At 37.9% G+C, this 14224-nt stretch overlaps 1 protein-coding gene across 3 annotated transcripts in view; it reads right to left on the bottom strand.

Annotated features, from left to right (window-relative positions):
• The window catches only part of lin9 (lin-9 DREAM MuvB core complex component), a 322562-nt gene that overhangs the window by 227185 nt on the left and 81153 nt on the right, over positions 1 to 14224 (bottom strand). For all 3 annotated transcript variants that reach the window (XM_051924272.1, XM_028797293.2, XM_051924273.1), the window contains exon 3: positions 7508 to 7602. The gene's annotated coding sequence lies outside the window, so the exon portion shown is untranslated. The remainder of the gene's footprint in view (positions 1 to 7507; positions 7603 to 14224) is intronic.

Here is a 14224-nt window from a genome sequence, read left to right on the forward strand (position 1 = left end):
AAGATCTACAACAGTTATTGCAGCAAAAACTTGCTCTACAAGAGATCAGACTATATCAAAATTTCATATCACGATTACTGTTACCAAAATTATCAGGTTTTCATTATCATCACAGTGTATTTATAATGTGATAACGTTTTTAAAGCACTAGAACATATTGAAATCGTTTCACTTTTTTTCTTTGCATTTTATTGATTTTATTAAAATTAAACAACATTCCATACAAACAAGTCAAGTTTAACAAAAGTAGGTTCGAAACACATCAACCCCCATCCATGAGAAAGAGAGCTAGGCCAGAAGAGTAAAACTTACTAGTAATCTTTCGAGCTCCATATGTGCAAAGCATACAATTATTCAACTAAAAATTATATATCGAGCACATCTGTCTCGCTTAAAATTGTCCAAAATGTTTTCAGGGCAAGATCAAACCTGCGAATGCTGCAATCAAGTTCCAGCCTCACTGGGTCACATGTTTTGGGCCTGCACAAAATTAACATCATTTTGGACCAAGATTTTTAAATGCCTTTCAGACAGATTTGGTGTCACGATCCTTCCTAATCCACTAACAGCTGTGTTTGGTGTACTTCCAGATGGGCTTAAAGTGGAGAAGGACAAACCAACTGTAATTGCCTTTACTACACTATTGGCAAGTAGACTTATCTTGCTCAACTGGAAGAATCCTAAATCTCCCCTTTAAAGTCATTGGGTAACTGATGTTGTATATTATTTGAAATTGGAAAAAATAAAATTCTCACAGAGGATCAGTGCAGAAATATTTCAAAACCTGGCAGGATCTAAATCAGTAACATTTTAGAATAAGCTTTTAAAGCACTGAGGAAGCAGATTCTCTTTTTTTCTTTTTCTTCTCCATTTATCTATATTCACTTATTTATCTATTTGCTTATTTTTTACTAAGTTTTATTCTGCTGCCCATGCTCTCTCTCAGGGGTGGGGGTTGATTTGTTTACAATCCTATCCTTGTAAAATGTATATTTATATGGAATGTTGTGTGATTTCAATAAAATCAATAAATTAAAAAAAAAATAAAAAATAATCTGTCACCTATGCACAATGGCAGTGAAAATTCTCCCCGATGATACATTAATTGCCACAATGCATAAAAGCTTTGTGGCAACCTTTGAAGGTGAAATAGTTTGATGCATGGCCCATGCACCACATCAGTGGATCCTCTTCCGTTTGAACAGAACAGTGAAAGATAACCGAAACGTATCAGACTTATAATCAGAATAAACCTTTCACTTGCGTCTGTCAGTGCAGCTACTAATTACACATATGTATTTAAATTTACCATGAATTGGTTTGATTTCGACAGAGGTGTTGGGCCAAATAACTGCTTCAATGCAATTATTAATCCAAATGCCCCTTGCACACAGAATTTACCTGTAAATCTCCAGTGAATAATTTATACATTTGGGATGGCTTGAATGTAAAAATATAGCCACTGTTGCAAACTGCTAGTGTTATGGGTTTAAATCTAACAAAATCTTTAAATGCGTTTCTTCAATGGTTTACGTTCTCCTTTTCAGTACTACAAGCTTCAAGCTAAATCATAAACATGGCTATATATGACTAATTCTGTAAGCTGAGCTTGAAATTGGGGGGGCAAAATGTCTCCTTAAATTTAACACAGAGGGAGATTTAAGACTCTGGGGGAATGAAAATGAGGTTGGAAAGTGTTAAAACCAAAAGATTAAAAAAAAATGTCTGAGATATTAATATCAGTGTTAAGTCATGATGTTTACAGTAGTTTAAAAATTTGAGTGGATAGTTATCAGTATCTCATAGTTTGTTATTTCTTCTGTTTTAACTTCAAATACATTTTTCATTTCACATGTAGAAAGTTCCACTCGTATATTGCCAAAAAACCAGGCCACTAGGAGGAAATAAAAAAAGAAAGTAAAGCAAAATATGCTGAGAACAGTAAGGTATTTTTTTTTTCTTTTAACTTTTTTTTTTATCCCTTCTCTACTGGAAAAGTATCATTTTCTGCAGCTTTAGAGAAGTTGAGCAGTCAACACAAGGCTATAAGTGTGAGTGCTGTTACTGTAATTTAAGAAATTCAACATATTTAGGCAAAACATACTTAAGCCACAGTACCTGTCAAAGATGGGTAATAGAATAACTAAAAAATATTTGCTATCTCTTATTTTACATGTACTCAGAGTTTTTCCTCTGTGTTTACATGCATGAACATCTCTTCACCATCACTCACTCTCTTAAGTGTGTTCCTGTAAAGCCTGCTTCTCAGACTCATATTCTAGGTGCCTTTCTCTCGTCCTGTCCGGTTTTATACTTACTGTCTTTGAAGGCAACACACTCAACATGCCTCGTACTCCTTTATTCCTCCTTGTGCGTCTCATGCTCATAATTCTGATTGCATCACAAAACCATCACAAAACCACACCACACTGACCAATCACACACCAAAGTCAAACTGACCAATCATATTGTTCAGAGGGACTAGATAAATAGACCTTAACGTTTGTATTATATGGTAAATGGATAGATATACCCATATCGTAGGAGGCACTACAGTGCACACCGGTTAAGATGGCTACTTTACACATACAGCATACTGTCACAAGCCACCGGTGGGACCAGAAGCCCTGCTGGCTGTTTGGAACCGATTCACACAAAAGGTTGCAAAAAGAGGCAATAAGGATGGCAGATGTAGAGAGGAAGATAGGCAGATTTTATTCCACACAGTCACTTAAAAATGAACTCATAGTTCAGGGTGCAAAAAATATTTACAGTGAAAAATATTTAAAATAAAAATATACACCAAAAACTCTTGTGGAGAAAAATAAAAATCAAAGGCTCTTATCCAAATATGAACTCATTCCATAGGTATATAGCGACCTTAAAAAAAAAAAAAAAAAAAAGTATGGGCTCTGAATCAACCCGCGATCAAGAAAAATAATGTTCCACACTAAAAATACTAGTTAAAAGGAAGCTTCAATCTGCTCTGATTACACAGCAAAATGCCCAGCCACCCAGTGGCCTCTCTCATCTGGTGTGCTTTGCAGTCTCTCTCTCTCAGCAATCTCAGCAGACAGTCTGACTATACCAACACTATCCTTTATAAAGTAAGTGCAATTCCACTGCCTTCCTGTGCTGAAAAGGGAGCTACCATTTCCCCTCAACAAAACACAAAACATAAGATGCATCCCAGGTCACTAAAGAAAAAGGAAAACGCTAACAGAAACTAACTCTTGAAGGCTAAACAATAAACTGCATGAAAATCAAATAAAATAACGCCAAAAATATACACCAGCAATAACAAAGAACCCCATGTCTGGAATTCCATCTGTCTATACAGTGGAATGTCAAAATTTGGGCACCCTTGCTTAAAATGTCTGTTACTGTGAATAGATTTGAGAGCAGAAGATGAACGGATTACCAAAAGGCATAAAATTTAAAGAGGACGTTTCTTTCAAGCATTTTATGCAAGATTAGTTTTTTTCATCCCACAGGGGATGCACAAACCAGTGTGTTTCTTCGTGCTGATCCCAAGCCCAGATAAATAGAGAGGGTTATGTCAGGAAGGGCATCCAGTGTAAAATTTTGCCAGATCAATATGCGGACAAAGATACAAATTTCCATACCGGATCGGTCTAGGCCTGAGTTAACAAACGACTGCCACCAGTACTATTACCCAACAGGGTGCTGGCGGAAATTGGGCTACTGTTGGCCGAAGGAGGAGACCTGTCCAGAGGCACAAGGACAGGAGAAAGGTAAAGAGAGTGAAATTGAGGGTAGGAACTTTCAATGTTGGCAGTATGACTGTTAAGGGAACAGAGTTAGCCGATATGATAAAGAGAAGGAAGGTTGATATATTGTGTGTACAAGAGACTAAATGAAAGGGGAGTAAGGAGAGGTGGATCTGAAGTGGATTCAAATTGTTCTATCATGGTGTGGATGGGAGGAGAAATGGAGTAGGAGTTATTCTGAAGGAACAGCGTGTCAAGAGTGTTTTGGAGGTGAAAAAAGTGTCAGACAGAGTAATGATTATGAAGCTGGAAATTGGAGGTGTGATGATGAATGTTGGTTGGGTGTTCGATGGATGAGAATGAAAATTTCTGGAGTGAGTTGGATGAAGTGATGAACAGTGTACCCAAGGGACAGAAAGTGGTAATGGGAGCGGATTTCAATGGACATGTTGGTGAAGAGAACAGAGGAGATGAGAAGGTGATGGATAGGTATGGTGTCAAGGAGATGAATGAAGAAGGTCAGACGATAGTGGATTTTGCAAAAGGGATGGGTATGGCTATGGTGAATACTTATTTTAAGAAAAGGGAGGAAGATAAGGTGACGTACAAGAGTGGAGGAAGATGCACACAGGTAGATTATATCCTATGCAGAAGAGCCAATCTGAAGGAGATTAAAAACTGCAAAGTGGTGGCAAGGGAAAGTGTAGTTAGGCAGCATAGGATGGTGGTCTGTAGGATGACGCTGGAGATCAAGAAGAAGAGGAGGAGAGAGAGGACAGAGCAAAGGATCAAATGGTGAAAGGTGAAAAAGGAAGACTGCAAGGTTAAGTTTAAGGAGGAGGTAAGACAGGTACTGGGTGGCAGTCAAGAGTTGCCAGACAGCTGGGCAACTGCAGCAAGTAGTAAGACTGACAGCAAGAAGGGTGCTTGGCGTGACAAATTGGGAAAAGGATGTTAACGATAGAGCTGCCAGGTAAGAAAAAGGCCTAAGAGAAGGTTTATGGATGTGGTGAGAGAGGACATGCAGGTGGTGAGTGTAACAGAGCAAGATGCCAAATCAGCAGCTGAAAGAAGAAGTGTACTGCTTTTGTTTTGTACAATTGAACAGTGAGAAAAAGGAAAGGAGAACCATGCAAAAGTTTGGATACCCCAAGATATTTCAGATCAAGTTTTCTAAGCTCATAGCTTTTTAGGGCTATGGATTGTTTACAGCCATCACTAGGAAACCCAAGGGATGCAAATTGCAAAGATGTAGAAATTCTTTGATTTCTCAAGCCTTTTCCCAATAATCAGCAGCCATGGGCTCCTCTAAGCAGAAGAAAACATGTGCAGTGTCCTAGCCACAAAATTCAGTGCCTGAAGTTTACAAATGAACATAAGTCTTCTGTCTTAAGTCCTGTGTACAACTGAAATCATTTCCAAAATTCAGAGCATTTTAGCCACAATGTGCAAAGGTATGTTTGGAGAGAAAAAAAAAAAAGTGCCAAATTCCAGGAAAAGAACACCTCTCCATCTGTTAAGCATTGGGATGGATTAATCATACGTTGGGCTTGTGTTTCAGCCAGTGGCACAGGAAACATGTCCTTGGTAGATGGAAGAATAGATTCAAAATACCAACAAATTCTAGAAGCAAACATCACATCATCTATTAAAAAAAGCTGAAGTTAAAAAGAGTATGGGTCCTGCAAGATAATGATCTGAAACGCACCTCAAAATCTACAATGGAATACCTCAAGAGGCACAAGCTGATGGTTTTGCCATGGACCTCACAGTACCCCAACCTAAACATTATTGAAAATCTGTGGATTGATTGAAAGAGCAGTGCATCCAAGAATCTTGCAGAATTACAAGCCTTTTGTGAGGACAAATGGGAACAAACACCCCAGGTAAGAATTCAAAGACTCTTAGCTGGCTACAAAAAGTATTTACAACCTGTGATACATGTCAAAAGGGGTGTTACTAAGTACTGACCATGTCAGGTGCCCAAACGTTTGCTTCAGGCCCTTAATCATTTTGTTGGTGATCATTTCAACTTCTGCTCAACTATTCACAGTAACAGGCATTTTAAGCAAGGGTGCCCAAACCTTTGCATGCCACTGAAGATTGGCTAACCCAAAGCATACCGTTTAAAATTACTGGCTCATATCATATGCTCAAGAACACAAGGCACACACCTGAAACTTGATGATGGAAAATGGAAACTCATGAAGAATACTTAACAGTAACTCCTCATCCAAATGTATATATTTTACAAACTGTTTAAAGTTGTTAAGGCTGTTATCATACTGTATGCACTAGTGCTCACAAAGTATTTTGCTTCCCTTGCCACTCAGTCAGTGATGCTAATGACTCAATGAGACTGTAAAGTAACACATACTAGCTTCAAATCCAGAACCTTATTGTATTTGTGGAGTTTGCAGGTCCTCCAGTGTCTCTGTGTTTTGCTTTGGGGTCTTTCAATCTTGTTCCACATTTACAAAGCTTTGGAGGTTTAGTTAAATGGTCCTGGTACGAGTGTGGAGTTGTATGTGAGTGGACACTGCAACAGATTGCTACAATGTCTAGGCCCTCTACCTGCATTGTGACCAGTGCTAGCATGATAGGTTCTTGCTTCCTGCTCCTCTTGGTTGGAGTAAATGAGTTCGAGAATGGCTATGATTTATTACTAGATTTGGTAGCGAGATTAGAATGAACTGTTGCTAATAAGGTTTTGTCAAGTTTCTTCCGAGTCACAGTTTAAACACTGGGCATTGTGCGGCAGCAAAGTCTTTCAACTCCTGCAGCATAAATGTGTAGCTCCAATCAGATTTCCAAATTCCATAATAGTAGCAATCTTGGTCAAAAGCAACAGAAAGGTGACATTCTAAGCATAAAAGTGTAAAGAAACAAACAATGAAGAAAGTAAAGATAATTTCTAAGTAACAAATAAGGAACAACAATAAATCGGTTATATTAAAAAAAAAAAAAAAAAAAAAAAAAGACTAATATTCTTGCAACAAACAAGGGAAAATGCTTGCCAAATAAAATATGTGGGGAAATTTGTGCTTCAAAAAATCCAAATTTAAAAAATTAATAAATTTGGGCAGTAATCTTGTAATTCCCTTATTGAATTTCAGGCCTTGATAGAACGTTTTTTTTTTTTTTTTTTAAATATACATCACCTTATTCCAGTGCAAATGTTTATGTGAATGCTATTAATTCAAATTTTACTCCTGGTCAATTCATAAAGCTGGAGGTAAACATAGCCTGTTTTTGACATATACTAGCAATGTGAATTAACAAAACATACTGGATAGATATACAATAAATTGTGCAGAAACATACACATCAGGACAACACATTTGCAGTCAAATACTTATCAGAGTATGTAACACTAAATAAAGCTTCATGTCGATAAGCAATTAGCAAGTTAAAACAGCAATGAACTACAGATTAATCAAAACATGAAATGGTGTAATAACTGCCAGGGATTTCATTGTAGTTTATTGTAAAAACCAGTAACCGCCCCATCCCTATCCACAAGCTGTCTTAGAAAGATAAATATTATTATTAAAGACTTCAACTGTGCTACAATCCCTTTTCTCTCTTCTTCATGGGACTGTTAGTATTCACATCACTTGATTCAAAGACAGTTTTTATCTCAGATGGCTACTTAAGATCCACTTGCTATTCTGTGTACACAAGACAAACTTGATTTTGAAATCCACATATAGTATATTCCTAGTTGAGACACAATACTTAATTTGTAAGGCAAACTGTTATTTTGTGTTACTTACAGTTTCCATTGAAGAAAATGAATTTTTTGTCTTCATGCTCGGGGTCTTTGTTACAGAACTATATTTTTCATTCCATGTAGTAGATAAACTTCCTTCTGAAAAATAAATGCAAGTTTTAAAGAAAAGCAACTGATTTAAGCCAATACACAGTACATAATATAATGTGATAAAAATAAGCACTGGTTTAATTTGCAAACACGTAAGAAAGAATCTTTAACAAATTATTCTAAAATCAGAGCAAAAGGAAAGTTTATCCAGAAGAAGCCTACAAATGGGGTGGGTTTTAATACAAAGTAAAACCACCATGGTTGGGGAAATTTGTGAATTTCCCCCTGGGATTAATAAAGTATCTATCTATCAATTAAATATGAAACATACTGATTATATTATACGTAACCAGTTATTGTGTGGGAAGCAAATCAAAGAATATTTATGATATATTCTGGTAAATCAGCTAAGGTCTGGGTACTTGACTATACATATTCCTGAGTGCACAACTCAGGCAAGCAGTCAGTTATGTGTGATTTGGCATGGTTTGGTTGAAAATTGAATCAGAAAGGTATGCCACAGATGGTATGAAAATGAATGAATAACAGATTTAAAATAAAAAAAAATTGTTTACCAAAAAGACAGGACATCCTTGACTTAACTGATGACTTAGGCACCGCCGCGAGTGGCAGCCTTTCCAGCAGCTCCGTGCATGACTATCTTTCTACCTTTATTTTGTGAATTTCCCCTTGGGATTAATAAAGTATCTATCCATCTATCTAATGAGCTGACAAAACAGTTCCAACAAGCTGCAGAAATAACTGGCTAGAAGAAGTGAACAGCAGACAGACTTGTGCTGTTAAAGTGCTATGCTATTTGAGAATGCTTTCAAACTGCACTATTGCCCATGCCTTTATGTGTGAAACCAGTGCCCATCAGCCTCAAGGGAAAAGCAGGACAACACTGAAGATGACCAGATTCAATATATGGTATTTCAGCTCATGGTAAATAGAGATCTGCAAGAACAGCCATAGAGCTCACTGTGATCAGTACACAGCCTAGAAGTAGCAGCTACTGTAACCAACTGTATGACATAAATGCAGGAGACCACTGTATTATAACAACAAAAGCTTTCCAATTCCTGCTTTAGTCAATTGTAATAACAAAGCTTGGAGAATGTGTGGTTCTGTTGTTAGTTCACACCTGCATGTATTACTAATGATGTCTGCCTTAAAAAAAATACCAATGTAAAGTTCAAAATAAACTCCAAAGCAGAAATTCTAAAGTTTTGAAAAATAAAGCAATCTAAAAGGAGGTACAAGGGTCACTTAAGTAATGAGGGAGGCAGTTGGCTCTAGTCTGTTCAGCTTGCTTTTGAAACATAAATGTAAGCCCTGAACCTCAGCTAGTGAAGAATATATTTGTACAAGGTAAAGTATTTCTAAATAATGAGTAATTGTTTGAACAAATTTAAGTTTATATCACTATAAAGAACAATGCATGTAAGCATTTCAAAAGTAACCTTTCGTTTTGCTGATGCTGCATTGATAGCTACTGCACATTGCAATCAGGAAGTGGATAATGCAGGTAAGAAAACTGACTAATGATAAACTGTACATTACAAAAATGTGCAAACTGTAAATTGCAAAACTAGTCCAATATTTTAAAACAGTGTGTAAAACTATTTTGTAATTAATATCCTTATCTGATTTGTCCATGTCTCATTTGCAGACCTTACACTGCTTTGAAATCAAGTAAATGGGCTGAGTGGTGGCTCTGAGGCTAAGGATTTGCGCTGGTATCCCGAAGGTTGCCGGTTCGAATCCCTGTCACTGCCAAAAAAGGCCACTGCTCTGCTGGGCCCTTGAGCAAGGCCCTTAACCTGTAATTGCTCCAGGGGCGCTGTACAATGGCTGACCCTGCGCTCTGACCCCAAGGGGTATGCGAAAACTAACAAATTCCTAATACAAGAAATTGTATAAGGCGAAATAAAGAACAAAAAAAAAAAAAAAAAAAATCCAGCCAATCTTCTGTCACACACAAGAATTGGTTATTAAAAAAATCACAATCAGTGCACCTATAATACAGATGCCTCAAGTCCAACACCAGATCATATGCACATAATGACAAACATTAGCAATTGTTAGACATCCTATCTGACACTGACTGGAGTCAACACTTTAAATATCAGTCCAAAAACTAAAATATTAAAATCAGCAAACCCAAATGGGTGTCACATCACTGTAGATAATAGAAAAAGTATTTATGGGGTAGGTGTAGGTGTAGACAGACTTTCAAATAAGCTTATGATAGTCCATGATGGGTGAAAGAGTGGGAATGTCATTACACAACAACTGGACAACCCAGCCTCATGAGGACTATTAAGTTCTTATCAAAACAATTTAAATCACAAATTTGACAGATAATGCCATAACCTTCTTACTTGCTGCAGCAACAGTTAATGGGGTTGTAATTCTGTTCAATTACACACTTTTAACGGCAAGTTTGAGATATGAACCAATAAAAAGTAATTGACAATCACATTAACATATCTAGCAATGCCAGTCTTTAAGCAAATTCAATCATGTCTTCCAAGTAGGGCTGAGCGGATGGTGAACAATTTCATCCATCAGCAACATGCTGGATATATTCAATAAACATTGTCAATAGGCTCCAAACATTTGCAAAAATTTCCTCAAAGTCCCTAACAGTTGTCACTTTATGTTTTTAATTTCACACAGCTTAGAAGAAAGTAATCAGGCACTCCCATGCACAACAAGAGGTACATGAGATTTTTAAACTTGGCTTGTTTGGCAGGAGTGCACTCAGTGCACTACAGAAGGAAGGCAGCCTGATCAGTGCATCACACACAAACTTTGAATGGGAAGAGCCACTGTGGTGGTCACAAACTCCAAGTGCTTGAAATGGGCTGGTACCATAATTCTCAAAGAGGACCCCCCCCTTTCAATATCATAAATTATTATACCTGCACTTCAACCTTCCAAGAGGGAGGTTCCCGCCCCATCATGTAAAAGTAAATAAGAATTGTGAGTAGGAGCAAGACTGACTTCGAGTACTGCATCACCACTACAACACCTGAGCATAGCCACATTCACCTGGGATGAATGTATATATATATATGTATGTATGTATATGTATACATATACATATATACATATACATATATACACATATATATACATACATATATACATATATATACATACATATACATACAGTGGTGTGAAAAACTATTTGCCCCCTTCCTGATTTCTTATTCTTTTGCATGTTTGTCACACAAAATGTTTCTGATCATCAAACACATTTAACCATTAGTCAAATATAACACAAGTAAACACAAAATGCAGTTTGTAAATGGTGGTTTTTATTATTTAGGGAGAAAAAAAAATCCAAACCTACATGGCCCTGTGTGAAAAAGTAATTGCCCCCTGAACCTAATAACTGGTTGGGCCACCCTTAGCAGCAATAACTGCAATCAAGCGTTTGCGATAACTTGCAATGAGTCTTTTACAGCGCTCTGGAGGAATTTTGGCCCACTCATCTTTGCAAAATTGTTGTAATTCAGCTTTATTTGAGGGTTTTCTAGCATGAACCGCCTTTTTAAGGTCATGCCATAGCATCTCAATTGGATTCAGGTCAGGACTTTGACTAGGCCACTCCAAAGTCTTCAGTTTGTTTTTCTTCAGCCATTCAGAGGTGGATTTGCTGGTGTGTTTTGGGTCATTGTCCTGTTGCAGCACCCAAGATCGCTTCAGCTTGAGTTGACGAACAGATGGCCGGACATTCTCCTTCAGGATTTTTTGGTAGACAGTAGAATTCATGGTTCCATCTATCACAGCAAGCCTTCCAGGTCCTGAAGCAGCAAAACAACCCCAGACCATCACACTACCACCACCATATTTTACTGTTGGTATGATGTTCTTTTTCTGAAATGCTGTGTTCCTTTTACGCCAGATGTAACGGGACATTTGCCTTCCAAAAAGTTCAACTTTTGTCTCATCAGTCCACAAGGTATTTTCCCAAAAGTCTTGGCAATCATTGAGATGTTTCTTAGCAAAATTGAGATGAGCCCTAATGTTCTTTTTGCTTAACAGTGGTTTGTGTCTTGGAAATCTGCCATGCAGGTCGTTTTTGCCCAGTCTCTTTCTTATGGTGGAGTCGTGAACACTGACCTTAATTGAGGCAAGTGAGGCCTGCAGTTCTTTAGACGTTGTCCTGGGGTCTTTTGTGACCTCTCGGATGAGTCGTCTCTGCGCTCTTGGGGTAATTTTGGTCGGCCGGCCACTCCTGGGAAGGTTCACCACTGTTCCATGTTTTTGCCATTTGTGGATAATGGCTCTCACTGTGGTTCGCTGGAGTCCCAAAGCTTTAGAAATGGCTTTATAACCTTTACCAGACTGATAGATCTCAATTACTTCTGTTCTCATTTGTTCCTGAATTTCTTTGGATCTTGGCATGATGTCTAGCTTTTGAGGTGCTTTTGGTCTACTCCTCTGTGTCAGGCAGCTCCTATTTAAGTGATTTCTTGATTGAAACAGGTGTGGCAGTAATCAGGCCTGGGGGTGGCTACGGAAATTGAACTCAGGTGTGATACACCACAGTTAGGTTATTTTTTAACAAGGGGGCAATTACTTTTTCACACAAGGCCATGTAGGTTTGGATTTTTTTTCTCCCTAAATAATAAAAACCATCATTTAAAAACTGCATTTTGTGTTTACTTGTGTTATATTTGACTAATGGTTAAATGTGTTTGATGATCAGAAACATTTTGTGTGACAAACATGCAAAAGAATAAGAAATCAGGAAGGGGGCAAATAGTTTTTCACACCACTGTACATATACACATATATATATATATATATATATATATATATATCTCTATACTAATAAAAGGCAAAGCCCTCACTGACTCACTCACTCACTGACTGACTCACTCATCACTAATTCTCCAACTTCCCGTGTAGGTGGAAGGCTGAAATTTGGCAGGCTCATTCCTTACAGCTTACTTACAAAATTTAGGCAGGTTTCATTTCGAAATTCAAAGCGTAATGGTCATAACTGGAACATATTTTTTGTCCATACACTGTAATGGAGGAGGCGGAGTCACGTATCGCGTCATCACGCCTCCTACGTAATCACGTGAACTAAAAACAAGGAAGAGATTTACAGCACGAGTCACACGCGGGAATGAAGGTAAATGACGTTAATTTTTGACTGTCTTTTAATACTGTGTAAGCATACATATTAACACATGTGCAATTAAACGTGTGCATTTACGGGGTGATTTCTCAGGCTTAAAAGCTCGCCTTTTACTAAAAAGGTAAATGCAAAACTATTTTCAATCAGTTTATTGAAACGCTCCCGTTAAGGATTGCAATAACATATTCGCGAGATAAAAGAACGAAGTAGGGGGAAATGGAAGAAGAGCCGCAAACAGCGAAGAGCAAAAAATTAATTAAACAATTGAGAACGGAGCGAGTTAAGCATACAAGCATGTTCATAAGGGAAACAAAGCACGGTGTAAAACGTAAGTTTAAATTAAGTTTATAGAAACGCTCCCGCTGCGGATTGCAATAACATATTCGCCAGATAAAAGTTTAATGAGAAGACACGAGGTATAAACGAACCACATGCCGTGGCGCAACGTTAGGGGCAACAGTTTCAACCATTCTATGATCTGCTTCTCGCAACTGAAAGACGGCACATGGCGGATGTTAGCCGACTTGCTGACCGCAACGTTAGGGGCTTCAACTATGGCGCTAACGCCACATCTCAGTGCCAACACTTTGCAGACTCTACTTAAAAGACACGCCCTCCTCACTGGACAGTTAAAAAGACCAATCAAACTAACGATGACATCAAGTATTACCCAATCAAAAGTAGGAAAGGAGGCATCTTCATAAAATGCGTGTGGGATGATTTGCATGACACGCTGCTTTAAAAAAAAAAATGATAAAAAAAATACGGGATAAATCCCGTCCAGTATTGATTCAAAACGGGACGCGCAATTTCATTCTCAAACGCGGCACGATTCCGTATTTTAAAGGACGGGTGGCAACCCTACAGTGCCAGGTAACCACCCATACAATCAGATTGTGATTCAGACTAGGAATGCAATGAATGTAATTACCCCGATCTACATACAAGGCGAAAGTCTTGCAACATTCAAAGATGGTGGTTTGGGATAAGTACACCATACAACATAAAAGAGCTTATGAAGCCTTGAACCGAAAAAAGCAAGATCTCAGAGATCGTAAAAAAAAAAAATAGGACGTAATGTCGTTTTACTCGCTGTAGATTTTAGTCAAACATTACCAGTTATTCCATGAGGGAGACCAGCAGATGAACTCAACGCGTGTTTAAAATCCATGCTTCTCCCACGCTCGGTTATATGTCGCGTGTTCTCGGGTAGGTGCACCAAAAAATGTATACATTTAAGCATGTAATGGGCAAACAAAAAATGAGGTATACCCGAAGGCACTGCAGTAGTACTTAATGTAACTTTACTTCTTAAATGTTAATGTTTTACTGTTTAATAATTTATACGCTTCTTATATGTTGTTCAAATTCTTTTATCAAAATACCACTGACAGCGCAATGCACGATAACATGGAGTGAATACACCATACGCATCCGCCCACGGCTGCCCTGCTGTGCGCAGATAGGAGTTGATTCTACAATAAAATAAAATAAAGATAAAAAGAGTAA

Source organism: Erpetoichthys calabaricus, chromosome 3 (genome assembly GCF_900747795.2).
Source record: "Erpetoichthys calabaricus chromosome 3, fErpCal1.3, whole genome shotgun sequence".
NCBI lineage: Eukaryota > Metazoa > Chordata > Cladistia > Polypteriformes > Polypteridae > Erpetoichthys > Erpetoichthys calabaricus.